General features: G+C 52.7%; 1 protein-coding gene across 2 annotated transcripts in view; it reads right to left on the bottom strand.

Annotated features, from left to right (window-relative positions):
* Positions 1–25,348, bottom strand: part of Rai1 (retinoic acid induced 1) — a 125,147-nt gene that overhangs the window by 23,215 nt on the left and 76,584 nt on the right. The window contains exon 1 of one of the 2 annotated variants that reach the window (XM_090349402.1): positions 4,304–4,383. The exons of the other annotated variant lie outside the window; for it this stretch is intronic. The gene's annotated coding sequence lies outside the window, so the exon portion shown is untranslated. Of the gene's footprint in view, positions 1–4,303; positions 4,384–25,348 lie in introns of those variants that run through there. 2 annotated transcript variants of the gene reach the window in all.

Genomic DNA, 25,348 nt, shown 5'->3' with positions numbered 1-25,348 from the left:
GGTCTCAGGGCCTTTGCACTGGCCATGTCCTCTGCAGGGAAGACCACAATACGACCAGTTCCAAATCTGCTGTCTGTCACTGTTTCCAGGAGCCTTTCCTGACCAGTTTGCAATGTTACTTCAAGCACTCCCCTCCCCCACTTCTTCTCCAAAGCATTTACCTTCTTGGAATAAATTGCTATTATTGGACTCTCCTCTTTCAGAACAAAAGATCCATGAGAGTAAGGATTTTTGTCTGTTTTGATCACAGCCATATTCCCATCATCCAAAATAATATGTGTTGAATAATGCTCCAAACATAACACTAACTCTGAAAATATCCAAAGCTGGTTGATGATGGTTCAGGCCTGTAATCCTAACTAATCAGGAGGCTGAGATCTGGGGATTACAGTACAAAGCCAGCTACAGTAGGAAAGTGTGAGACTCTTATCTTCAATTTACAAGCAAAAAGCTGAGAATGGATCTGTGGCTCAAGTGGTCGAGGGCTAGCTTTGAGCAAAAATGCTCAGGCCCTGAGTTTAAGCTCCAGAATCAGCATTCCCACCACCTCAAAAAAAAAAAAAAAAATCCAGGACTAGGTTGGAGACACAACACTGGGGGCCACATTTCCCTGGCACTTGCCTGAAGTGTGCATACGGGGCTGGAGAACCTGGTTCTAACTAAATTCTGGTAGGCTTCCAGACTGTCCAGCCAATTGCTACTATGACATTGCTGCTATGACAGAATGGGACCCTAGAGTGCTACAGCACCTGAGTGTTTTCCTTTAAAAAGCTAGAATTTTACAAAAGGGTCATATTTCAGCTGAAGAAATGTTATCAATCAAAGGCCTTGCTTTTTTTTTTTTTTTTTTTTACACCTAGAATTCAAGGGAACTTGTCCATGGGTTGTACTTGATCACAAGCTAATATAGTTGATTCAGAGAGAGCTTTAGCATGGGCCAAGGCAGGACCTTGTGAGATTGGGGTTTGAGCGCATAGAATGTTCTCTGCCCTGAGAGAAGCTCTGGGAACAGTGTGAACCAGGAAGAGCACAGGAGTGGAGGAGGGGGGCACACAGGGTACAGGAGGCTCATGCAGTTGGGACCCTATGGAGGACAGAACTCAGTAGTCTTGCAAAGGATATGCCCCTGTGAGAGCCCGGTCCACGACAGACACAGTGCCCTTGGTGGCACTCTATACCAGACAGGGTGAGGCCCTGGCTCTCACTCTACTGGGGCCCTGGCCCGGCAAACTCATTAAAGTGTTAATGACATAATCAGTGGGACAATGAGCTGTTTTTTCCACCTATCTCCCACACTAAAATGGAATTGGATGAGGGCAGGAGCTTCTTCTGTTTGGTCCTAAGCTCCATGTCCAGAAGGGAGCCTATGAAATCCTGCTAGGACGGAAAGGATATACAGGAGAGGGGCTTGTCAAGATCTGCTTTCAGTGTCATTGTGCAAGTTATCACAGCCTCAAAGGGAAGAGAGACCCGTAGGGAGGTCTGCACTGGAGGCCAGGCCTCACGAAACAGCCAACGTGGAAGGGTGAAGTTTGAAGCCTCTTTAGGGCTTGTACCCATTCGCTCCTGGAACCCATTTGGGCTCAGTTAAGCAAGGGTGCTGAGGACAGGAAGAGCACCCCCCCCCCAAGATGATGTAGTGAAGATAAAGTTACAATACACAGCAGAGGTGGAGAGGGAGGGGCCCTTGACCATTTGAGGAGGGGTGGGTTAGCAGCAGCTGAGAGCAAGTAGAGGTGTCTAAGGCTACCTCCCACCTCGGTCCAATTCCCTGGATCTTCCTAGCCTCAGATGGCCTGGCTGCAGGAGGTGGTTCCACGTCCTGTCTCCTGATCTTTGGCAAGCCTGCCCAGTCCCGCATGGTGCCTACTGGCTGGCATCTCTGGTGTGCCTGAGGAGCATCGCCGCCCCCCTCCCTCCAGCTGTCCCTCAAGTCGCAGAGGGGTTTCCGGGCCAGTTTCCTCTCACCCTTCCCCCCACTTTCTGCCAAGCACGTCCTCGAACCTCCCTCTCATTTTGCAGAGATGAATGGAAGCCCCGAGAAGGTCAGTGCCTTGTCCAGCACTGCCCAGCAGGGCCGAGTTCCTCCCTAGCTCTGCGCCCCAGAGTGGCTGTCTATCAAACAGAAACAGGGGGACGAGGCCTTCCTCTTGGACGCCCTAGCTTCCCGCGGGAGCCGCGGAATGTGCCGGGCGGAACCACCGCGGCGGCCCTGCCTCTGACGCCCCCTCCTACAGCATCTGACAGCCGGGGAGGAGCAGCCCGCCCGCCCCTCCCAGCCCCAGTTCCACCTGGGGGAGCGGGGGGGGGGGGATCTGGCGCCCCTCCCCCAGCCCCAGGGGAGGAAGCCGCCTGTCAGGCCGCCACGGCGTGTCAAATCCTCTTGCTGCCTAATTGTGAGACGGCGGCGTTTAAAGAAACGCTTTTCTGGCCGCCTGCCACACCGCAAACTGCTTGGTATAATTTTATTATTAAGAAGAGAGAAAAAGAGGGAGGGGGCTGGAAGAGAGCGGGGGAAGGGGAGCGAGAGGGGAGAGGAGGAGGAAATTGCTTCGTCCAAGTCAGCTGGTGGAGTATTCCGCTCCCCGTGAAAGCGGGGACGGCTTTCCAGTTGGCAAGCTGACTTCGTTAATTGCGCATTCAGTCTCTACTTAGGGTAATTGAAACGAAGCGGGGCCCGGCTCTTGACAATTAGGGTCTGCGACTAGGCCATTAACCCTTCCCCGACCAGCTCCCCCCGCTCCCCACCCCCGACCGGCGCCGCGGCACCCTTCCAGGTCGTAGAGGGGCGACACCGGGCGCCCCAACCCGGGCTCATCCCGGGGCGGGGGCGCAGAGCCCCACACAGAGGAGCGCGCTGCGGCCGGGGGTCTGCCCGGCGTGCGCCCCAGCGCCGGCAGGGTTAATGCGACGCCGCGAGGCCCGGAGCCCGGGCAGGGCCAAGCCGGGGCTGGGCGGGGGGAGAGGCGCGCGGGGTGTGTGGGGGTTTGTTTGCGGCCTCGCCGCCCCTCCGCAACAGATGTTTCAGTCGTGTAAGACAAAGGCAGAGCGCCTGCCGCTGCCGGCAGAAAATCCGCAGGACTCCCTCAGGGGCAGGTAAAATTTCACCTTCTATTTGTGTCCCCCCCACCTCCCCGCACACCCCCGCCTGGTTTCTCGGCCTCTGCGCCAATCCGGAAAGCGCCACCAAAGACGCCGCGCCGCCTCCTCCGCAGCCCAACCCGCTGACCCCAGCAAGGTCGCGGCGACCTCGAGCTCCGCCAGCCGCGCGCCCGTCCGTCCTCCGCCGGCGAAGGGCGCCCCCCCTCCCGCGCCCCGACCCCCTCCAGGGGCGTCCCTGGTCCACGATCCGCGGTAAATTGTAGGCGCTGGGAGACAGGAAAAGGGGGCGCTGTATTCGCCACGAGGCAGAAGCGGTCCTGGACTCTCCCCGCCGCCCTCCAGCCAGCGCGGGGACCCCGGGGGGCTGCGCACCCCCTCCCAGACTCCATCATTCATCTCCCTGATTCCTGCTGCAGCCGCCCTCGGAAGTCAGCCGAGTGAAGCAGCTGTTCCTTGCACACTCCACTTGACCAAAGATGATGATAAATGAGGCCGGGGCTGCATCGGGGAGGCGGCGGCGAGGGGCGCACAAGCCGGCCCTAGGACCCGCAGCCTCCTCCCCGCGCCTCAGGAAGGAGTGGCGCGCGGAGGACAGAGGCCGCAGGGCCTTCGCGGAGCCCTGTGGTGTGGCGGAACCTGGCGGAGACGCGCGCCCCGGCCGTTCGGTCCAAAGGCGGAGACCTTTTCTCCAGGCCAGCGCCACAGCCCCGCCCCCGCCCTTCCCCCTCGCTCCCCCACTCCTTCCCCTAACGCCTGGGTCCCCACTGAGCCCTCGCCTCCCTCCCCACCCCCAGCGCCTCAAAACCTATTAACGCTCGTAAATAATGAATAATGGAGCGCTTCCCTCCAGCCGCGCAAGGCTGCAGGCGGGGTTCGCTGCCAGATGCGCCCGGTCCTGGGGAGGGGGCGCCCACCGGTCGGGTACCGAAGGGCCGGGGCGCGCGGCCCTAACACACGTGCAGCCGCGGCGCGCAGGCGGGCACCCCGCCCGGCGGCGGAGGAGGGGGAATCCCGCTCTGCCCTCCCCAACGCCACCTCCCCTGGAGTCCTCTGGCACCGAACGAGGCGAGAGAGCGCGCGCGAGCTTCCCAGCCGGAGAGGGTTATTTTTAACCTGCCCCCCTTTCTATATCTGCCTCTCGGGTTTACGCGCCCGCCCGCCCGCCCGCCCGTTCCACCAGCCGAGGACTGGGGCTCCTCACCTCGCTCGGCGGCTCCGGACTCAGCGCCTCCCCCGGCCCGCGGCCCCCGCCCCTGCGCGGGCATCGCGCGGCTAAATCTCAGCCTGGAAAGGACCGATTAGGAGCCGCGTGCCTTTCAGCGAAATATTGGAACCGGGTGGGATGGGGGCGGGGAGCCCGGCGCTCTCGTCCCCTCGCCTCCCTCTCTCCCTCCCACCCCGCGCGCAGAGTGGCGGCGAGAGGCGGCTCCAGCTCTGCTCCCCCCACACCCACCCCCGCCCCGCTAACGGGGGGCTGCTGGCCCTGGGCGCGAAGCTCCCTCGGGTTCTCGGCCTTCTCTGCTCAACGCCCACCCTTTTCTTCAGTCACAGAGAAGCTGGAGCTCCCAACGCGCGGACCCTCGGGCAGCGGCGGCGCCAAGTGGGGCGCTGCTCCCCCACCTCCAGTCCCCTCCCTAAGCCACTCCAAACAAACGGGCCATTTAACCGGCAGCGGGCTGGCCATACCGACTACATCAAGGCGGACCCCACCCGTGCCAGGGGCGCACAGGGGGCTGGTGAAGGTGGCTTACTTCCTCCTGCCCTTCTGCTCAGGCTCACCCCTCTGCCTCGCCCCCCGCCCCCCGCTCCCGCCTCAGTCCCCGAGACACTGGGGAATGAAGCCGTAGGAAGTTTTTGCTCAGATCTCTCAATGGCCACCCACCCAATCTCCAGCCATCCCTTCCCGTAAAGGAGGTGGTCAGTAGAGGCGTGGCTGAGCCCCAGACGCCCCCCTCCTATCCCTGGGGCTGAGTGGATTCCCCCCCCCCAACACTCCCCGTTCCCAGTCATTGACGTTTTCCAGACTGCTCCATGCGCAATCCCGGAGCCCCAGGGCTGAGGCCCCTGCAGCCCCGCCCGGCCGAGGGAGGTGGGGTAGCAGCCTCGGAGGAGGGAAAGTGGCGGAAGTGGTGGGCCGAGAAGAAAGCAGGGCGTTCCAGCCGCTGGTTGCTGCCTGGCTTAGCGGCAGGAAAGAACACCGCCTGTTTGGGAACCTGAGACGCAGTTCTCACTGAGGCTTAGCTGGGCTGGAAGAAAGGGCCTAGAGGGCTGGGGTTCCGCTGGGCCCCACCTCAGGGGAGCAGTCTGGGGAGGAGAATGAGGTCTTGCTGGCAGAGGGAAGGTGCAGGTGGAGCACAGATGTAGGATAGTGACTGGCGGGCTTGGCCCTGACACCCTGGGGCAGGGCCACCCTGCAAGCAAATAGGTCCAGGAGGAAGAGGGGGACATGGCGCCCTAAGCACAAGCAGGCCAAGGGGAGGAGTGTCCTCAAAGAGCTGCTCCCTACAACCAGCTAGATACTAGATTTGAGCCTCCTCTGATCTGGAGAGTTCTTAGTACCTCACTGTTACTGCTGCCTGTACCTGGCCCCCCCAGGTGACTGGAGAAGAAACCTTCCACCTGCAAACCTTCAGATGTCACCTCTCATTTCAGACATGAAAACAGCTCCAGAGAGGGGAAGGGGCTGTTCCAGACTGAAACCTTTGAGCCTCCTCCCGCCCCCCCCCACTTGGTAAAGGGGCTACTTTGGGGGCAGCAGTGAATACAAATACCACTGATAAATGACCAGGTGTGTTCCCTCCCCACTCTGGACATTTCAGAACATGGGTTTTCTGGAGACGGAAAGGATAGGAGTTGCTGGTGTGGGGGAGGAGTTGGAGAGTGAAATCCACAGTCAGCTATCAGTGATCCATATATAGGTTGCCAGGCTCTTCTACCAAGAGTCCTCAAGTGGGATTTGGCTCTCAGAGGCCTTGATGATATTATTATTATTATTATTATTATTATTTGCCAGTCTTGGGCTTGAGCTCAGGGCCTGAACACTGTCCTTGGACTTTCTCAAGGCTAGAGTTCTATAGCACTTGAGCCTCAGCACCACTTTCTGGTTTTTTTCTAAGTATGTGGTACCAAGGAATCGAACCCTGGTCTTTGTGCATGCTAGGCAAGCACTCTACCATTAGGCCAAACTCCTGGCCGCAGGTCTTGGTATTATTGTCAGAAGACTGAAGCCCATGTGGTCTCATTTATTCACTGGAAGACCAAACACTGTCAGGCAGCAATGTACTGTGGCTGTCAAATGCGTGGGGCCCGCTGTTGTGGTGAAGACACTAGAAAGGCATTCAGGGCATGGCAGTTAGGAATTGATATGCCCCTTCCACAACAACAAACAGCCCTGATTTTGATAGCAAAGATGTCCATCGTAAGGCGGGGACTACTGTGCCTATCAAGTTCCCCCAGCCAGCCCCTCAAACACATAAAGTAGCCTGGTGAACAGAAGTACCAAATTTGGGGACAGACATGAGCTACTGGCTGCTGCTCCAGAGGCTGCCTGGGAAAGGAAGCCTCCTCAGGATGGAAAATATTTGCCTTTGGTTTTGAGCTGTGGCCTTGTTCTGGGGCTGAGTGGACAACTGGCCAATTTCCCTCTCCCGGTCATGAAACATGGAGGTATTTAAGAGGAAAAAACGAGGCAAGGGCAGCTGTTGGAATCCAGTATCTGACTGTTCTGAATATCATTCCTTTGCTCCCAGGGTGAATAGAACACTCCAACTCATATTCTACAGCTTCTCCATTCCCAGGCTCCCTGTTCCCAGGCCCAGCTCCGACCCCCATGGGCCTTGTCTCCAACTGCACCAAATCCTTCCAGAACTCTCTTTCCTCCTGGCTTCCAGTCTGTCAGCATGGGGGAAGGGGGCCTCTTCCAGCTGTACATAGCTAACTTGGCTTGACCCCAGAGCTGATGAATGACAAACTTGCAGGAGAATCCCTCTCGGCCAGTCAGCAGCATGGACAAGGCAGGCCTCTCCTATTCCTTGGAGGGGAGTTTCAGAGAGGTCAGACCAGCCCACTCTGAGGGATCACAGGGGATTGGGGCTGGTTTTGAAGTGAAGAATGCCAGCACCAGTCCCCATTGCCCACCCTGATCAAGCCCTGATGATGCTGGATAGCTCTGGGTTCTAATCCCTGCTCCTGTACACACATAAGCTAGGTGGCCTTGGGCAATTTACTTAAGCCCCCTGTGCTTCCTGTGTATCATCTCGAAGATCCTCTCTACATCAAATGTGCAGGCTAAGTGGTGAGACTAAATGGTCCTGGCAGCCAGCAGAGGCTCAATACCGGGTTGCACAGTCCAGCGCCCCTCCCCCACCACCTTCAGGGAGAGCCAGGAGTAAGTCTTGTCTACTCTCTTGTCTCAGGGGAGCTGCTAGTGTCTAAGACAGCTGTTTGGCATCTTGGGACTGAGGAGGGAGGTCTGCCTGCAGAGCAGCATCCTGTCCCCCAAGGCAGGGGCTTATCTACCCTGCTGGAGTCTTGGTGTTCTCAAACCCTGACATGCACATCTAAGGCTGTGGTGTGGTCCTGGGAGAGCCTGAGGCTCTAACCAGCTCCAGGCCAGGCTGTTGCAGCTGGTCTGTGGGACACAACTGGAAAGGAGAGATCTTAGTCCTAGTAGACCCAGCTCTGTGAGTATATCTTTAGGGAAATGACCCACTTGGCTCTCTAGACACAGAGCAGGTTGTGGAGATGAAGTGCAGTTTCTACTTGGTTGATGAGGGGGTGTGAGGAAAGGGGGTCCTGGTCTAGTTGGGGTTAGGAAGGGTTAACTGGTACAACTTCTTTAGGGAGCTTCTGGTAATATGAACCCAAATAAAAACATGTGTGGGGTACCACAGCCCTAAGATATTTGCACAAAGACTAGCTTTCCAGAGGGAAAGACTGGAGATCCCCTAAATGTTCATCAGAGGGAACTGGGGGAGACAGCTGGGAAATTCCATGAAGTGAGGGTAAAAGGGAGGAGGGGAAGAGTAAAAGCTCAGTGGGACAAAGCATGCTTAGCACATGCTAGGCTGTGCATTCCATACCCATCACTGAAAGAAACAAAAAAGTGAAAAAAAAAGGATACATTTTTTTTTCTTTTCTTTTAGGTGTCAGTCCTGGGGCTTGATCTCAGGGCCTTTTCTTGCTCAAGGCAGAGCTCTACCACTTGAACCAAGCTCCATTTCTTAGGTTTTTTTGGTGGTTAATTAGAGCTAAGTGTCTCATAGACTTCTTTTCTTTTGTTTTCTTTTTGCCAGTCCTGAGGCTTGAACTCAGGGGCTGTGCACTGTCCTTGGACACTTTTTGCTCAAGGCTAACACTCTGCCACTTGAACCACAGCATCACTTTTGGCTTTTTCTGAGCATATGGTACAGAGGAATTGAACTCAGGGCTTCACATATGCTCAGTGAGCACTCTACCACTAGGTTATGCTCCTGGCCTCATCTCATAGACTTTCTACCCCAGCTGGGTAGCTAGGATTTATAGATGTGAGACACTGGCACCCAGCGCATTTGATTTGTTTTTAAATGTCCTTTCAACCTGAGCATGTGATGCTTACTAAGGGGTTTTTTTTGTTTGTTTTTTGCCAGGCATAGTGGTAATCCCAGTACTGGGAAGCTGAGGAAGGAAGATCAAAAGTTCAAGGCTAGCCTGGGTTGCATAGTAAATTGGAGCACAGTCTAGGAAATAAAGTAAGACCTTGTCTTGAAAAAAAAAAAAAAAGATCAAATACAAACAATAACAAAAAAGTGGGAAGATCTGCCCTATGAGTGCCCACAGTGGTTGAGGGAGAGCCTGAAACCAGGCTCATATGAACACTGTTCCTTCCTGTTGGCTGACTGCTGGCTGGAGAGTGCCCCACGCCACCTTTCCAGTAGGGTGGGATAAGGTTGGCTGCCCTGGTCCCATAATAGGCAGGATATGGTTCACATCCATTACAAGAAGGGCATTGAGGTCCCAAGCTAGGGGGAGCCAAGCCTAAAACCCGGTCCAGGCTGGTCCTCACTGAGTTTACAGCAGCCAAGAGCTAACCGGGTAGGCAGCTACCACTAGAGTGAAGTCTGAGTCCCAGGCCAGTGTTCTAAGGTTCCCGAGGTTTGACATGTCTCTTTCTCTCTATGCTCTCTCTTCCAGGAAAGCCCTCCAGTCATCATCTTAACAAAACTGTCCTAAAATGAAACCATGTGTACAGCCCTGGGCAGAGAGGGGCAGTGCAAGGACTTAGCTGTCCTTTTGAAAGGTAAATATTGGTATTCTGTTTTTAACAGAGGAAGAGGGCTAGAACTCCCCGGATTGGTCCTGGCTCTGAGGGAGTTGGGGCCAGAAAGGTGGGAGCTTCCAGAAGTGACAGAAACCTGGCTCCCACTCTGGGCCCCAGGAACAGCTGGTCACTACTTGGGTGGGCAGACATGTTGGCCTGGCACAGAGGCCCAGGGCCCTGGCTGGCATAATGAGAGGAAACAACCTGGCTGACTGGATGGAGGCCCTTGCAGCCCCAGGCCTGTGGAAGGAGCCTTCAGAAAGGTCTCTGTGTTCCACCCCAGTTAGAGCTGGCTTTTTCCAGACCAGAGTCTCACATGAATCTTTGTAAAGAACACCGAGTACCCAAGGCCCAGAGGCTGACTTGCTGTGTGACCTCAGGTGAGTCACCCTATCTCTCTGGGCCTCTGCTTCCTTGCCTGAAGTAGGAAAAGCACTAATTATCCATCTCACAGGACTAAACCAAGAGCCAATGAGAAAATGGATACAGAAATGCCTTGGCATCCTCAGGTTCATGACTAATTTTCACCCAGGCTTTATATATGCTGGACCTTGTTCTGAGTAGCAGTCTGCACATCTTAACGCATCTTAATAGATGAGGCACAGAGAAGTTGAGGGCATTTGTCTAAAGTGACACAGCTTCTAAGTGGCAGAAACTAATAGAACTGTTGTGATTTATGGCTTTTGGGTCAGACCCAAGGTTTGGAAACTTTAAACTGTTTCCAAAGGTGGCTGTGGCCCAAGAGGAAGGTATCCACGACAAGACTGAGGAAGAAGCCTTTCTGCCAGGCAGAAGGATTTAAAGTCCTATGCTTCTTGGATCCCTCCAGCATGCATGCGAGGCATCAGGAAAGGTGGCCTCTTCCCCACTACACTGTTTTCAGCTTGGACAGGGAGCTCATGAGTATTGCACTCTATAGAAAGCCCAGAGCCTGGGAGGGCAGTCTTATTAAAAGCAACATTTAGATTTGGATTTAAGGCAGCCCACTAGGGCTTTAGGAACTCTGTACAGACTTGTTCTGTCCAAAGAATTGTCTGCAGGACACCGAACCCCATACCTTCTCAAGACTTTTGCCTCCATACCAGCTACTAGCTGAAAGGACCAAAGCCTGCTGAGGATATGGACTTGGCCAAGTCTCTGAATCTCACTTCATGATGTCTTTAGCCTCCCCTATATACCACACAGCTTCTGTGTCCACTTACATCCATCCATCCATCCATCCATCCATCCATCCATCCATCCACTTACCTGTCCATCTGTCTATCCATCCATCCCATTCATTCATCCATCTGCTTACTCACCCATTCAATCATCTATTTTGATCTATCCATCTATCCACAAACTCATTCACCCACCCACAAATCCATATATCATCCATCCATCCATTCTCACATCTGTCTACCTATCTATCCACCTACCCACCCATCTATCCATTCAGTCACACACCATCCACTCCTGTATACCAGAGAAGCAGTTAAGATTCCCAGTGGCAGGGCCAGGAGCGTAGCCTAGTGGTAGAGTGCTCAACTACCATGCACCTAGCCCTGGGTTTGATTCCTTGGTACCACATACACAGAAAAAGCCAGAAGTGGCCCTATGGCAGAGCACTAGCCTGGACCAAAAAGTGTCCAAGGACAGAGCCCAGGCCCTGAGTTCAAACCCCAGGACTAGCAAAAAAAATATTTCTAATGGCTGGGCAACAGTGGCTCAGTGGCTTATGCCTACTCAGTAGGCTAAGATCTGAGGATCATGGTTTGAAGCCAGCCTGGTCATGAAAGTCCATGAGACTCTTTTTTTGGTTTGTTTGTTTTGTTTTATCGGTCATGGGACTTGAGCTCTGGATCTGGGCATTGTCCTTGAGCGCTTCAGCTCAAGTCTACCACCCTACCCTTTAGCCACAGGGCTATTTTCCAGTTTTCGGGTGGTTAATTGGAGAAAAGAGTTTAAGAGACTTTTTAGTGCCCTGGCTGGCTTTGAACCAGATCTTAGCCTCCTGACTAGCTAGGATTACAGGCATGAGCTACCATGCCCAGCTCATGAGACCTTTATCTCCAATAAACTATTCAGAAGAAGCTCATGGACAAGGCCTAGGCCAAGTTCAAGCAAAAAAAAAAATTTTTTTTTTTAATGTGCCTACAGCATGCCATGCTAGGAACTGAGAAGCCAGATAAGAGCACAGTTTCTGGACAAGGTAGATAAGTGCTAATGGACAGGCAAGGGCCCTACATCCTACCTAGGTGAGAATGGGATCTGAGCCCCTCACCTAGGCCTTGAGGATGTGCAGGAACAAGTGATGAGATGAGACAAGTGCCTATAAGGCAGGAAAGAGAGAAGATAATGAAAGTGTGACATGGCTCTTCTTGAATGTGAAGGGTCCACACAGAACAGGGCCTAATGAGCCATGGTAAGACGGCAGAGGGCCATAGAGAGTCCTAGAGGGTAAACAGGCAGTGAGTGACATAAGACACATGTTGTACAGTTTTTAGTGGCTATGGCGAAACAGGATGAATTGATGACAAAGTAAGCATGGAGGCCAGAAAGCCAGTAAGGAAGAGATTCTGGGCATACTTCCAGAGAGCAATCATGATGATGAGACCAAAGTGGCAGAGGATTGGAAAGGAGAGTTTAGCTGGATGTGTTGGCTCATGACTGTAATCCTGGCTACTCAGGAGGATGAAATGTGAAGATTACAGTTCAAAGCCAGCCTGAGCAGGAAAGCCTGTGAGACGCTTACCTCCAGTGAACCAGCAAAAAGCTGGAAGTGCAGTCATGGCTCAAGTGGCAGAATGCCAGCCTTGACAACAACAACAACAAAAAGCTAGGAAAGAGCACCTAGGCCTTGAGTTCAAGCTCTAGTACCAGCACCCACATTCAAGAAGTCTCAATAGTGTATGCGAAATGCTGGTGGGAACAAGGGGTTTCTCTAAAGTATATGCCATGAGCTGAAGTAGAGGAGTGCCCCTTCCAGCCCTTCAAACATGCTTCACCCAAGTGCCAGTAGATATCCCAACTCTCGTCTGAGGTAGAGGTTCCTGGTGGGTCACAGCCTGGCAGGGTGGATGCCTATAGGTGATCCATTACATGCCCGAGGTGCAGAGAGGGCAAAGGGACCACATAGTTCAGAGGCTCCGAGCTTACTATTCACCTGCCCCCATCTCCAGCTTATACAGTACTACCTCCCCATAGGGGGGTGGCAAAGACAGCATGTGACAGCAGGGTGGCACCCTCCCTCTGGGCCCAGGCTTCTTGGTATCACTGGGTATCAGCGGGAGCACCTGCTCCTAGCATGAAAGGCAGTGCCAGGGCTCTGGAAGGGAGGGAAGTTCTCATAGGAAAGAGATGGCTTTGTGTCCGCACCCTCAGCAGGCTTCAATGGCAGATCAGCCCCAGCTACCCTCCCTGGGAACCTACCCCTCGCTGGGAGGCAAAGGTGGGTGGTGGGCTGTGGCAGCCAGGGACGGTGGACACATGCCCTTGTGTTGTTCTTGTGGTGGCTCTACCTTCATCCCTATCTGTTCCTCTTCAGACACATGCCCTCCCCTTCTGGACGGTTGCTGGTTGGCCACTTCCTCTTCCAACCTCTGAGCCCCCCATAGCTGAGAGATTATCTCCCAAATGGGGTCCAGACATCATCCACTAGTTCTCTCTCAGGGCTCACCAAAGCACAGCCCATCAGGACTTTGATGGACATGTGCGAGCTGGGGGTGGGGGTGGGTAGGTGTCATGGGCCACATGTTTGCTGAATTGAGGTGAATGAACGGCTGGTTGGCTGGCTAGATGAGTGGAATCCCAGCCCCGAGCAAAGCCACTGCTATTTTGTTAGTCAGTGCAAAACATGTTTTCCCTAAGGCTTTTAAGAACATGGCAGGTATTCCTTGTCGTGCTGCCTAAGCTGAGGAGCTCAGCCCTGCCAACCTGCATGGGGGCAACACCAGGTCTCCCAGGCCTGGGTCCCCATCTCCACACCATGTCATCCTGACCCTCTAAAGATCTCCCTCAAGAAGCCCCTTCCTGAACTCTGTCCCCCCTACCCCGGCTCACCCCCCCACAGACTCCCACAGATGCCCAGGAACCATAACCTCCTAGCTCAGGGACCTTGGGAGCCTCCTTGGTGGGGCCAGAAGGACATGTGTGGAGGAGGGTGTGATGCTTACAGCCGCCAGCAGCTCTGCAGCCTGGCAAGCAGGGCGTTTGTCATCTGATGAGGACAGTGGGGATGGTTTAAGGTGAAATTTAAGCCCATTAGTGCTTGGCTAATGACATCAGCAGCAACGGCGAAAATGAAGATGGCAGGGTGTGTGAGCACCCATAAATTGTCAGGGCCGGCGCCGCCTCCCTCCTTGTGCTTGGCTCCCGCCCCTCCACCAGCTGGGCTGGGTCCCGTGGACCCACCTCATCGCTGGTGGCCCTGGCCCCTGCCCTGGCCAGGCCTCAAGACTTGGCCCCAGGGGTCAGTGTATGGCTGGGGCCTTGCAAGCTAGGGCGTGAGAAAGGAATCAGCCAGGGAGCTGGAGCGAGTGAGGGAGCGAGCAAGCGTGGAGGAGGCAGCAGCTTCTTAATCTCGCTCCTTTTATAACTTCTGTCTTTTTTATGCACATGCAAGGATCCCAGCTCGGCGCGGCAGCTCTGCCCCACTCAGCCGTCTCCCTGCAGCTAATGCCTGACAGCTCTGTTTATGTCTCCCCATAATTCTCCAGCTTTATGTTTTTTTTTTTTTTTTCCGGGGCCATTAAGCTCCCAGCCACAGGCTTCTTCCCCTGCTCCCGCCTGCCTTTGTCCTTGAGGCACAGCGCCCCACTGCCCTTTGGGAGAAGAGCTGTCCTCTCCTGGCAGGTGGACAAAGACCCCGCATCCCAGGCCTTGCTTGGGGCCTCACTCAGGATGACACTATGGGTGGAGACTATTGGTATCCACGCCTCCTCACACCAGCTCCCTCATCCTGTGTCACCAGTCTTGTTCCATCTGACCTCTACCAGGGACCTGGAGGGGATTAGCTGAGCCCTCTGACCCTGCCCTGCCTTCTCCTCTCCTTCAGCCTCTCTCTGGGGTGACCCCAGCCGTCTCAGCAGGGCATATGCCCCTACTCTCCTCTACCCGAGTCTAGCTGACCCAGTGGAGCCCCAGCATCTTGCAGTCCCTGTTTTCCTGGGGTTCCCTGCCCAGTCACAGCCCAGAGTCTGCTCATATTACCTCCCACCAGGAATTCCATGCTGACCAAGAGAGGCCCCCAGCCTCTGTTCACGTGACCTTGCAGGAGCTCTGCTGGCAGTGCTCCCTGGCTCTAAAGCCTTTAGTGGCTCCCCACTTCTTTCATCTCCTCTCATCCCTTTCCCAGTGTGGTAGCTCAGCCCTGGCAATAGGAATTCAGCTGGAGAGCAGGCCTGAGCAGGAAATGTTCTGTCACTCCAGCATCAGCCTTTAAATCATAACTCAGGCTGTATCTTCTCCCCACTTTCCAAGGACCAAACCCGAGGGTCTTTCTCAGCTCCCTCAGCTGTAAGTGGTTCTTTCTTTTCCTTTAAATCTGCACCAGCCCGTCCCAGGGCTCCCAGAGCCTCCTGTCCTGTGGGTCCCTTTTCCCTGCAGATTTCCTTGGCTTTCCCTGTGCCTTGGATGGCTCGTGGTGCTCCTTGGCCTAGGTTTACTCCCAGGGCACATCCCTGGTGCTGCAGTTGCAGGACAGGGGTGGGATGAAGCACAGGTCATATTAAGCCAGCAGTATCACCACCACCCCCCCTCCGCCCCAAAACAAAACCAACATGGAGTGTTTAAAAGGCAAACACATTCTTTGTCTCACTCCACTTCTGTGAAGACAACTACCTATGTCCATTATAAGGGCCCAGTGCCCTATCCCTGAGGTGTCCTGGGGAGTAGATTACATGGTGCCAGCAGGACCCCCTCTCTTCTGTGTAGACAGGAAAGGAGACATATCTGTCTGTCTGTCTGACTCCTTCTTTCTTTGCCAGTACTGGGACTTGAACTCAGGGCTTTGTGTTTTCATTTGGCTTTTTTTACTCAAGGCTGCTACTCTACTGCTTGAGCCACAACTCCATTTCTGGCTTTTTGGTGGTGAATTGGAGATAAAGAATCTCATGGAACTCAGTGCCAGTAGCTCACGCCTATAATCCTAGCTACTGAGGAACCTGAAATCTGAGGACCACAGTTTGAAGCCAGCCTGGGCAGGAAGTCCCCATGAGACTCTTATATCCAATTAACCACCAGAAAACCAGAAGTGGTGCTATGGCTCAAAGTGGTAGAGCTCTAGCCTTGAGTGAAAAAGCTCAGGGACAGCACCCAGGCCCGGAGTTCAAGCCCCATAACCAACAACAACACTCTGAAGGACTTTTCTGCTAGGCTGGCTTGGATCATGATCCTTAGATCTCAGCGTCTTGAGTAGTGAGGTTCAGAGATGTGAGCTATCAGAACCTGGCTTAGGAGCTATTTGTTATGGCTGTCTTTAATCCCTTTCCTTTCTGCAAAGCTATCTCTCTGAGCAGCCGTAGCCTCTATTGCCTGGCACCCTTCCCTGAACACAGGACATACATGCTTCTGCTGCTGTTGAAACCTTTTGGCCACACTCTGCCCCTAGAATCATTTGGCACCATTACTGGGCCTCTGAACATGAAGGCACCTGGGGCCTGATGTGCTCTGCTCTGTCCCCAACCGCCACTTACAGTGGGTGCTGGGATGTTCAGCTCTACCTCCCTCTCACTGGGCATGGCCCAGCAGGCTGTGGATGAGAAGCAGCCTATTAAGAACATCTGGACACACTGCAGCTGCCCTCCCCCACTCTGAGTATGTCTTGTTTTCCTCACATGAGCCTGGTTTCAATTGATTCTACCCCTAGTAGACCAACATCTCCCTTAGGTGTCTGGCTATAGCCAGATGGCCACTCTGCCCTTTCCACTTGCCCAGAAGCCCCCACGTGACCAGTGTGTGACTGTGGCTCGGCACCAAGGCTAACCAAGGTGCTGTTCTCCTCTGAACAGGGGCCCATCTATGCATGAGGTTGGAGCTGTTTCCAGGAATCCTTGTTGTCAAGAACAGGGAAAGCTTCATAATGCGGGAGCCCAGTGAAAAGTGAAAATATAGACTCGGCTACTCAGAACAGGGAAGACTGAGCCTGAGAACAGCACACAGGGTTTCTGAATGTGGGTCCTTGGTTGCAGCCCAAGAAGACAGCCCTGGCTAAGAGGAAGCCATGGACACAGCTGCCCTTCTCTGGCAGTGTCCCCAGATCCTGGGCATTCTGCTGAAAGGTATGGCAGGACCCAGAACTAATGTTCATATCACACCTGTGACCAGCAGGGCCAGGGACCCAGGCACCAATATTCTGAACAGTAGCATTAATGCCTCTTCACTGCGCACTGACCAAGTGCAAACAATCTCACGCAGCAAGTCAACAGATGAGAATCGCCCAGGCTGGCAGCCTAGGAGACAGTGGAACAGAAAGGCCAGACTTGTTACCACCATCATAGGACAGAAAAATGCTGGTGGCAGGAGTCCGACAGGTCCTGAGCACCCTGACATAACCACATTCTCTGTGAGGGTGTGGCGGCCATGCCCAACCCTGACGAACACATCACCAGGCTTTCCCACTGGAAGCAAGGCTGGCTGGAACAGAGGCGACCATGACAGGTACATGTGGACACCCTTAGAAGAAGCCTGAGAAATCACCTTCCGACACAGAAGCAGAAACAGGTGCTCAGTGGAAGTAACTGACTCCCACAAGATCACACAGCACATCAGGCCCTACAAACCCCCCCAAACCCCTGCCTCTAGAAGCCCTATTTCCAAAGACCTGACACACAATGAAAAAGGCAGAGTGCAAAAGCAGACACCCAAATGCAACCCCTATTTTATGAAACCAATGCACACCTCACTAACACCATGTTAGAGAAGCTAGACATGGCTTCTATTTCCTCCCCCCCCCCCCCCCCCGCGCCTCTCTCTCTCTCTCTCTCTCTCTGGTGAGGTTTTTTGTTTTTTCTTTTTAAAGACTAATAGCACAAACCAAGTTTTCTAGAATCAATGGGGACAGGAGTTGGAACCAAATTCTGGTTAATAGAGAGTTGCCATAGATACCGTGTGGAGATTACAGGTTTTCCAAGACCCAGAGCACAATGCAGCAGTTTGGGGTCTGCAGTGGTCCGGCCTCTCTTCCCTTTTTTGTTGAGGATCTAGAAGATTCCTCAGGACCTGAGGGGCCTGTGCTCCCCTCCATGGGGTGTCTGTGACTGGCTTGCTGAGGGAAGTGAACGTTCTGCATTGCCTGGGCCTCAGGGGAGAGCTAAACGGGCTGGGAGTCTGGGGGCGTCGCCCTGTCCTTCCTCCCTGATTCTGGACTAGGACCCCTGGTGTATAAGTAGGGGTGTTCCACTGTGTGGGGGACCCTCCCTCCCCAGTAGGCCACTGCACCCCTTTCTGATTCCCATCTCCCTCCCCCTCCAATTATCCTGACCCTACCTGAACAGACAACATCCCCAGGCCCTGGCATGAGGCACGATACTTGGGAGAGCCCAGCAGGAGTCCCTTCAGACCCCTGAAGAGTAAGCTACATCCAGGTCCCTAGCACACCTTCCCCCATGCTCACACTAGCTTTCTGCACACTGCTCTGGGCTACCCCCCTGGCTAGAGAGCCCCCTAGGTCCTTGGCCTGAGAGAAGTGACAGCTCCTTAATAGAAGCAGGTCACCAAGGCATTTGAGTGACATCATGCCTGGCTGGGAGGTGGCAGCTTGCATCAAAGCCTCATTTTTCTTCTTCCTGTTAGGCACTGAAACAATTTACATAAAGAGCCCCGCATGTGTCTGCAACAAAGATGCATTTCTTCCAGCAACCCTGCCACTTCCCCAGACACCACCAGCCTGTCAGAACCTGGCACACTGCTGTAGAAGTGAGGGTCTAGGGCCCACCCTGTGCCTGGGTCACCCAGACCAAGGCTGGGGGAGGCAGTTGAATCATTTTCCCATGCTGAGGCTCAAACCCAGGGCTTTGTATGTGCTAGGCAAGCACTCTGCACTGAAACACAACCCTGGTACCCCATATTCCTTCCTTCCTTCCTTCCTTCCTTCCTTCCTTCCTTCCTTCCTTCTTTCCTCCCTTCCCTCTCTTCCTTTTCCCTCCCTCTGTCTTACTGTGTAGCCCAGGCTAGCCTGGAACTTTTAATTCTCCTGCCTTAGCCTCCAAGTGCTGGGGTTACACATATGTGCTACCTTGCCTGACTTAAAACTATTATGTATAGTTTCTTAAAATAAAACCCAACCAGGGGCCGGGAGTTTGGTCTAGTGGTTAAAGTGCTTGCCTAGCATACATGAAGACCTGGGTTCGATTTCTCGGTACCACATACATAGAAAAAAGCCGGAAATGGTGCTGAGGCTCAAGTGGTAGAGCTCTGACCTTAAGAAAATCCAAGGAGAGTGCTCAGGCCCTGAGCTCACGCCCAGGACTGGCAAATAAATAAATAAAGAAAGAATCCTTGGCAGGACCCCGATGCTCATGAGCAACAGCTTTGTGTGTGTCCTGGGGTAAATTCATGGGGACCTGGCCCCTATACGCCATCAGAGTGTCTCCAAGCCACTTCTTAGCAAGGAAGCCCAAGTTCATAGACAGCAGCACCCATCATCACTCGTGGGTAGTCCCAACCAGTTCTCTAACAGCCGGAGCCCAACACCCCACCATCTTCATCAACTTCTGGGCTCTTCTGGCTCCTTTCAAAGGAAGTACCAAGAGGATACAGTAAGCCAAGCGCTGGTGGTTCATGCTTTTAATTCAAGCTACTCTGGAGGTTGAAAGCCGAGGATCATGGTTCAAAGCCAGCCTTATCTCTGATTGACAACCCAAAAAGCCAGAAGTAGAGGAGTGACTCAAATGGTACAGCCTCAGGCTTTGAGCAAAAAAGCTAAGAGACAGCAGCACCCAGATTTTGGCTTCAAGACCTAGTACCACCCCCCCCCCCGCCCTTAAAAATGATGGGATATGTCTCAGTACCCTGGGAGTGATTGAAGGATCTGGTTCTTTTGTCTTTTGTCCCTGGGAACAGGGAACAGAGTTGTCCGGGATCCCTGGCTAGAAACTGCCCTGGATAGCCTTATTTCCCTCATGTCTGATGGTTGACTGGAGTGTTCCTCACACAGGCACCCAGAATATACGCATTCAAGTATTACACAATTACTCTTGCCTGTGTGCTGGAAGGTGCTAGAACATCACCCTGTGACTCATAATAAGGCCTACATGTTTCCATTTGGGGCTGAGCACTCTGCCTTGCTTTATGGGAATTTTGAGAGTATAGGTGGTTTTCATCTGTGTATGAAGCATGGCCCCCACCCCCAAGTCCTGTGGAAGATGCCACTGCATTGGGGATGCTTCTGGATTCTTTTTATTTTTCATATTAAAAATAATCTTTAAGTAGTTATACAAAGGAGTTGCTATTTAACAAAGCAGTTTATGAATACAATGCATCTTGATCAACGTCACCCCTTTTAATATTCACACCGGATTTCCCCCCCTCTCCACCCTTCACCCTCACTCTTTTTTGTGCTTCTATTGAGGCCAGAACTTAGGACCTCATGTTTACTCACAGCTGGCACTCTATCACTTGAGCCACGTCTCCAGTGCCAGCTTTTTATTAATTGGACGTAACAGTTTTGGATCTGTCTGCCCAGGCTGGCTCTGAACCTTGATTCTTAGTTCCCAGCCTCCTGAGTAGCTAGGATTACAGGTATGAGCCATTAGCACCTGGCTTAGATGCTGACAAGAGGAGGCCAGCTGTCTGTCCCTTGCCATCTTCTGGAATGACTGCTGGGGTCTCCCCAAGTGTTCCGGATGCCATAGCAAGTCCATTCCATGCATCAGACATCAGACCACTCAACACAAGGACAGTAAGACAGTAAGACAGTCTAGACCACTAAGACCCTAGGCTGTGAACCACCTGAATGAATGAACGTATGTCAGAGGGAAGAGGGAATAGACATACTGCAATACAGTTGTCTCCCTAATTCATAGGTTCAGTTTCCATGATTTTGTACCTTTCCAACAACTGTGGTCAGAACATGCCAAAATTTCAGAAGTAAACAATGCATAGATTTTAAATCGCTTTTACTACAGTATATTGTTACACGGTTTGAATTTATGATTAGTCATTGTTAATCTCTTACTATGCTTAATTTCTGCATTAAAAATTATCATAAGTAGCCAAGAACTGGTAGCTCACACCTATAATCCTATCTGATGCTCAAGCAGCTAAAATCTGAGGACTGTGGTTTGAAGCCAGCCTGGGCAAAAAGTCTGGGAGACTTTTATCTCTAATTAACCACCAAAAAAAGCCAGAAGCAGAGCTATGGATCAAATGGCAGAGCACTAGCCTTGCGCAAAATAGCTCAGGAAGAAAAATAGCCCAGAAACAGTGCTCAGGCCCTGAATTCAAACCCCAAGACTGGCACACACACACATACAAAAAAAGATTATACTATGTATGCATAGTAAAAGACATAGTATTGTTTAGGATTCAGTGCTATCTATGGTTTCAAGCATCAGCACAGTGTCCTGGGATTTTTTTTCCCTTGGATAAAGGAGGGGATATTACATATGCATGCCATGTTAGCTTTCTGTTACTAAACAAATACCTGAGATAATTAACTTATAAAGGGCAAAGACTGCTGGGCATGGTGGTAGCTGCTTGTAATCTCAGCACTTGGGAAAAGGAGGCAGGTGAATGACAGTTTTGAAGCCAGCATGGGCTACATAATGAAATCCTGTCTCAAAAAAGTCCAAAACAGCTACCCAAGAGGCTAAGATTTGGAGTATCACAACTCAAAGCCAGACTGGGCAGAAAAGTCCATGAGATTCCATCTCCAAAATAACAACAATTAAAAAAACAAAACAAAACAAAAAAACAAGCTGGGCTGGCATGGTGGCTCACACCTGAAATCCTAGCTACTCAGGAGGCTGAGATCTGAGTATCAAGGTTCAAAGCCAGCCCAGGCACTAAAACCCATGTGACTCTTATCTATAATTAACCACCAGAAAACAAGAAGTGGGGCTGTGGCCCAAGGGTAGGGCAGTAGCCTTGAGCTGAAGAGCTCAGGGACAGCACTCAGGCCCAGAGTTCAAGCCCTAAAACCAACCAAAAAAAAAAAAAAAAAAAAAAAAGGTGGGCTGGAGATATGACTCATGCTCTGTTCAACAAGGGGAGCAAATGTGAGGGCCTGAATTAAAATCTAAGTAGAGGCACAGGAGGAGGGGGAGTTAAAAACTAAAAGTGGCTGGGTACCAGTAGCTCATGCCTTCTCATACTCAGGAAGCTGAGATCTGAGGATCATGGTTCCAAGCCAGCCTGGACAGGAAAGTCCATGAGACTCTTATCTCCAATTAACTACCCAAAAAATACCCCAGCAGTGGTACAGCACTAGCCTTCAACAAAAAAAAGCTCAGGGACAGCATCCAGGTTCTGAGTACAAGCCCCAGGAATGGCAAAAACAACAACAAAAACCTTAAAGTAAAATTGGCTAGGGGTGTGGCAGAGTAACAAAAAGGCTCTTGGTTTAATCTCTAGCAAGCTCTCCCTTCAAAAAGTAAAAACAAACAAACAAACAAAAAAACGAACCAGGAGAGCCCAAGCTCCCACAGTAACTAATAGCTTTGCTCAGGGTAAGGATGGAATCAACTCTGTCTGGGTGGCCCACATCCCCATCGGCCTCAAATACTTCCTGTCCTCCATAGACAATGGCAGCCAAATAGCAGGACACTGGCCAGGTAGGAGACTTTGGTAGCTGGAATTCGTACAGATGACATGGGTTGTTTTAGGAAGGAAACTCCCCAGACATTCATATGTCTGCTTGTCACAGGCAGACACTTCAGATGGCCGCCGCTCCATGTGCCTGCCCAGGCCCTGGGTGACACCAGTGAGCAGTCGTCTCCCGGTGCCATTGCTGACACGCCTGAGGAATAATGCCTGTGTGAAAGAGCTGGCACTTGGGGGTGTCTGTTATGTAGCACACTGAGTGCTTCCTGACTAGTACAACTGGTTCTCCAGGCTCTTGGGGACCTGATCTTGACGACTTCTCTGGCTCTGGGAAAACAGGAATATTCTGGCTGTGAACTCCACGGACCTGCTGCTCTGGACTAGCTGGGATCTCACAGCATCTCTGATCTGCATGGAGTCTGATGTCTCAGCACTCATCATCCTTTCCCCTACCTCATCTCACTTCTCCTGCTGAGACTCCTTGAGGACAGCAGTCACATTACCACCCACAGAGGAGCACGGGCTCAGGCCCTTGACTTCAGAGGAGTCCTTGCTCTTGACCACAAAACCTGTGTGTGTGTGTGTGTGTGTGCGCTTGCGCGTGTGTGTGTGTGTGCGTGTGTGTGTGTGTGTGTGTGTGTAGTGGGGGGGGTTCCCATGTGTGTACATCAGCGCTGTCTCCTAGATCCCCACAGTCTCCCATTCCCTCCATACTTCAGCAGCAGCTCTGCAGGCTGCCATGCTCAAAAAGTATAGCACAGCTTGGACCCCTCCTCCCTCCCTGGGTTTCTAAGGGGTTCCTCCCACTCAGTGGAGGCCTCCTACTGACTCAGGGGAAGCAAGGAAGGACCAGAGCATTTTCCTGGAGAAAGCACCTCCAGTGAGCCTGTTTTGGATCATGGGAGTTGGAATCCCAGGGAAAGAACATCTCCACACACCCCAACCCACCCCCACCCAGAAAGGCCTCAGATGGAGCCCAAGTGACAAATGATCCTGTCTCAACACGGCCTTTGGAATCCCAGCTACAAACTCAGAAGTGGGAACCTCCAGGAGCAGGAGCAGAAGGGTTTCCACGTGGCCCTTCCCAGCCACTAGTCATCCAGCCAGCCCTGCAGGAGCCTATGGTTTCTAGCTGGTGAACAGGAGGGGGGGTGGAGGTAGGGAGAAAAATCTAGGGCACATCAAGGAAGGATGTCTTATGTCCTGGGGCTCTTGGTTCTGTTGCATTGGTCCCCACCCGTTCTCCCCCGCACCCAAACCCTGACATGCAGCCCAGCTGGTCAGGGAAAACCCTTGCTGGTCCCAGCTGGAAGAGTCCATGTAAGTAAGTATTCCACTTTCCTCTGGGCTGCATTGCTCAGAAGCTCAGAGAAAGTGTGCTGCTTGCTCAAAGTCCTACAGGAAAGCTATGCTGGTGGCTCCCTTTTTGCCAGGTTAGAGAGAGAACATTCTACCCTTCTCTTCATGTTACAGCCACTCTGGATCCTCAGACATGCCAGGTTCTCCCTGCCTGGGCCCCTGCTCCTGGATGGCCACGTCACCTAAAAGCCTCCTCCTCCAGAAGCCCTCGTTGACTACCCCACCCCCCACCCCCAAGAAACCACACTGCTATAGTCCACTGCTCTCTCAAATCTACTGTTTGAGGGTACATATTTAGTTACTTGGCTCTCACTTGCCCCCAATGGGATGGTGAGTCGATGGTTATCTCCAGGCAGCCTTCAGGTTTAAGAGTCCTGGCACTGGCCACAGGCTCTGGGTTCTCTTTTGTCTACCAGCTCCACCTAAGTCCTCAATCCCCACTATCTTTGTTCCTCTCAGCTCATCCCCCAACTTCCCACCTCATGGGCACTGGTCCCTTGCCTCCCAGGCCTGGCATCCACAGGCCCACTCCCATACACCTTCCCAGCTCCTGCCTTCACATCTGGTGCACAAACCTACAAGAAGCTCCTCAGACCTCCAATCTCTGTAGCTGCTGGGGGCTATGGTCCTGGAATTACCTGGCATCCCTTCCCCCAAACCCTGTGTGCCTGGAAAAATGCTAATGGGCTTGTCACCTCCTTTCAATCCAGCAGATGCCTGTCCTGGATTCTTTGCCATCCTCATGTCCCGTGGCCCTGGGCACTGTGAGGATCTCAATCTGCAGCAGTGGTCTCCCAGTGGTTCCAGCTCTTTGTTGTGTCCCAGGATAGACAGTGACTAGCACATAACAGACACTCAGAAAAATAGAACCCTGGCTGAGCGCCAGTCGCACATGCCTGTAATCTTAGCTACTTAGGAGACTGAGGTCTGAGATCCAGGTTTGAAGTCAGCATAGGCAGAAAAAGTCTTCCTCCAATTAATTAGCAACAAGCCAGGCTGGCTGGAATCCTGACTCAAGTAGTAGAACACTAGCCAAGCATACTGAGCAAGTGTGAGGCCTGAGTTCAAATTCTAGTAGCATTGGGGTGGAGGGAATGGAGAATATATTGGGTGGCGAATGAGCAGGTGTCATAAAGCTCCAAAAGCAAGATCTGATGGCTGCCCATGGGTCAGGGACCTAAGAGATCACAAGGGATCTGTCATGCCCATCGCTCTGTGCGTAAGTGGGAAGGGCAAGAATAGCGTTCAGTTGTCAGTTGCTGAGTTGCGCCAATGGGTCACCCTCAAGCTGACATTGTATGAATCATTGCCTTCAACGTCGAGGTGAGGGCCTAGAGCACAGAGAATATGAGCAACCAACTCAAGGTCACACAGCCAGGAAGCAGGGGAGCTGAAAGCAAACCCAAATCTGTCTGCATCTAACACACAGGCAGTTCTGCTGTGGTGAGCTGCCTGTCACCATGACCGCAGTTCCAGGATGCTCTAGGAGGATGCTGGAGCGCTGGCAACGTGGATATCTGCTAGGCGTCCCTCCTGACTTCTTCTCACTGTCATCCCTATACCAAATGGCCAGACTGCTTTTCCCCTTAAATCCTTCCCTAAGCTGGGTGCCAGAGGCTTACACTTGTAATCCTAGCTACTTAGGAAGCTGAGATCTGAGGATCATGGTTCAAAGCCAGCCTGGGCAGAAAAGTCTGTGAGACTCAAATCTCTAATAAACCACACACACACACACACACACACACACACACACACACGTGCACGCACGCGCCAGAAGTAGAGCTGTAGCTCAAGTAGGAGAGTACTACCTTTAAACTAAAAAAGCTAAGGGACAGGGCCCCAAATTCA

This window comes from Megascapheus bottae, chromosome 17 (genome assembly GCF_031878675.1).
Source record: "Megascapheus bottae isolate mThoBot1 chromosome 17, mThoBot2.hap1, whole genome shotgun sequence".
Taxonomy (NCBI): Eukaryota; Metazoa; Chordata; class Mammalia; order Rodentia; family Geomyidae; genus Megascapheus; species Megascapheus bottae.
The sequence above is the reverse complement of the archived record's forward strand: the minus strand, read 5'-3'. Positions and strand labels throughout refer to the sequence as shown.